Source organism: Geospiza fortis, unplaced genomic scaffold (genome assembly GCF_000277835.1).
Source record: "Geospiza fortis unplaced genomic scaffold, GeoFor_1.0 scaffold282, whole genome shotgun sequence".
In the NCBI taxonomy this organism is placed as follows: Eukaryota; Metazoa; Chordata; class Aves; order Passeriformes; family Thraupidae; genus Geospiza; species Geospiza fortis.
In genome coordinates, this window is record NW_005054424.1 from 352,728 (window position 1) to 355,780 (window position 3,053).

At 39.8% G+C, this 3,053-nt stretch overlaps 1 protein-coding gene across 1 annotated transcript in view; it reads left to right on the forward strand.

Moving 5' to 3' along the window:
- Positions 1 to 2,419: 2,419 nt before the first annotated feature.
- The window catches only part of NCAPG2 (non-SMC condensin II complex subunit G2), a 47,686-nt gene continuing 47,052 nt past the window's right edge, over positions 2,420 to 3,053 (forward strand). Inside the window, exon 1 of the mRNA XM_031061720.1 lies at positions 2,420 to 2,447. The gene's annotated coding sequence lies outside the window, so the exon portion shown is untranslated. The remainder of the gene's footprint in view (positions 2,448 to 3,053) is intronic.

Genomic DNA, 3,053 nt, shown 5'->3' on the forward strand with positions numbered 1-3,053 from the left:
GGAGTGGCTCTCCCGATCGGCTTTTGCATTCCCTCCGCGCAATTTATTTCCTTACTTTGGTGCGAGTTAACAAGGATAAATTTTTTTCCTTCTGCAGTGATTTTTTTTTCTACTTAATCTCTTAAACTCTAAAATTGATTCATGTTAATATTAATAATTTAAGGGAAATAAGCCTTTTCACGGTCTAATCACACCAGCATTGAGAAGTGACAGTTGCCTCTGAATAAAGGATGGCATGATTGGCAGGATTACCTTCAGGCAAGGGGAGATCTGGAGAAGTGGAATAGTGTGAAACTTCATCTCTCTCCCATGCTGTTCGGATTATTTATCAAAGTATGTGAAGATAAAAAAAAAAATCAAGGGAAATGCATGCATGTAAATTATTAACAGCCTGCCTCAGAGGATGAGCAGATTTTGTTCATACTGTATTAACTATAACAAATTTTATTACATATTCAAAGAAAAAAGAAATAGAAGTTACAACTCCAACATGGTAGTAGATAACGTGTGAAATAATCTCATAAGAAACTATTATCTACAAAATAACATTGTAAATATAAGAAAATATTGTCAAGAAAGCGTCTGACGTTTAGGGAACTACTTGTTTATTTTTTATTTATATTGTTGACTCAGAGGTTGAAATTGAATGCTTGCTGTAGTCCAAACAATGATATTTTGGTGTGAGCCATCTGTGACTGAGATCTCTAATGCAGGACACCAACAAGAATAAAGACTGGATCATGAAGCAGTAGCACAAAAGCAAATCTTTATTTGCTGTTGCTCAGCAACCATGTGCGGAAAGGCCCATTTTTCATTTTTGCCTTAACTTGACAGGAAAATGATAATAAATACGAGATTATTATCACAGGGTATAGATTATTTTGAACAGATGAACAGATATGTCAAAGAGAGGCATGTAATTTGGTACTCTTGGAAGGGAGAATATTAGAGAAACTGAAAATAGAGTTGTGGGTTTATTACTGGCTTGCAGTTCATGCACAGTTCTTGAAAAAACCTAGAAAACATTATTCTGTCTCTCTGGTTTCTCTATATGGTCCTTTAAAATGAATCACTTGGTGTTATTCAGCCTGTTGTTATCTGTGTCAACTTCTAGTTTCAATACTGTGAAAAAAACCATTCTGTGGTTGCTATGCAACAGAAATTAAAAACTAAAATATGTTTTAGTTTGTTTGCTAAAATGATACATGCCCAACTAAATAAACAGTAACCAGGTGACTAATGTAGCATCTAATTAAAAGACTAATCAAGGTATTAATGAAATATTTAGTATACGTGAGTCATGATGAATAAATCCATCAGTTTGGATCTAAAATGGCAAAGATTTAATTTATGCAGGAAATTTTTAATATAGGAAGACATTAGCATAATATATAAATGTCAGGTGTTATACTTTTTAATTTCTTTTTGCAATTCTACAGGTATGCTGATTGCTCATGCAACTTACTCCAAGCAAACTGTTCCACAGGCTCCTTGCACTTAGCTGAATATGTAACTTGGGATATAAAGTCAGGTCCACAGGATCTGACACAATCCAGCTTCTCATATCAAATAAATGTGAGAGAAAATGCAAAAAATCTTAATTTTTAATGTAAACTAAAATTGTGAAAGGCAGGATTATTAAGGAAGATTCTATGTTAAAAATTAAAACAGCAGAAGATGTAAATGCTAGTTTTAAAGGAGCAAATTTTTACATTTAATGCTAAATAACATCTGAATTACATAATATTTTTTAAAATGACAATCCTGAAAAGTCTAACCAGATGTGAGAACTTCTCTAGAAATTATAGTTGGTTTTCTGTTTGTTTGCACAGTAAAGCAGCACATGCTGTACTGCTTCTACAGACTGAAAGTAAATTACTTCAGTTCTGCACCTCTCTCTTCTGACAGCCAACACTGAGAAATGCTACTGAAAATGCCAAATGGAAAGATACAAACTAAGCCCTTAACAAGAGACTTTGACTAGTTTTGGTTTGCAGAAGAGCTCAAACAAATGGAATAGGGAATATGATAGACTTCAAAATCTGACTCCAGCTATTTCCAAACACTGCAAAGAAAAAATAGAACATATTATTTCCTGATATATTTTTTAAAAAATCCTTAGTTATCAAACTCTAAATATCGTGTGGCTTACATAGTCTGCTATACACTCTGGCATATAGGCTGTTTAACTCTTGATTGCTTTTGGATGAAGAGTGCAAAGTACTCATATTGTTCACCAGGACTGTGAGTAAAAGCATAGCTGTCAGCAATAGCAACGATAACATTATTGGAGAAAAAAGCCACCAGCGTAATCAAATGCGTGATGCTTTGTAAAGCAGTTATGTCCACGTTACCAGAGATCCATGAAAGAAGGAATACCGTTTCTTAAGCACGAGCATGAATTTAAGTGAGCATGTCTTCCCCCCATTTGGAAGCACTGACACTTGGTAGGTAGGTACAGAAAGGGAACAGTGAGCGGGGCGGTGGGTTTGAACCGTGGCAGCTACCTCTGGCTAACTGGCGGATGTTTCCCCGGGACCAGCCATGTCAGAAAGCAGCGGAGGAAGGAGCCTTTCAGCGCGGCCGAAGCTGCCGGGCGCAGCAGCCGGGGCCGGCCCGGACGCTGCCCGGGGCTGGAGCGGGGCAGGGGCCGGGGAAGGGGGGGATCAGCCTGAAGAGGAGGCTCCGGAGCGACCTTATGGCTCTCCACAGTTCCCCGAAAGGAGCGTGAAGCCAGGTGGGGGTCGGGTTCTTCCCCCACATAGCCAGCGATAGGACAGGACACAGCCTGAAGCTGCGCCAGACGAGGCTCACGTACAACATTAGGAGGAATTTCTTTCTGACTGGAATGGGCCGCGCAGGGAGGTGGCGGAGGCGCCCTCCCTCAAGGTGCTTAGCACAGACTAGACGTGACACTCAGTGCCATGGTCTAGTCGACCGGGTGATGTTCGGTCACAGGTTGGACTCGCTGACCTCAGAAGCCTTTCCCAGCCCAGCTAACGCTGTGGCTCCCTGTGTTTTGAACACGATCCCCTGACCCGAGAGGGTCCCCA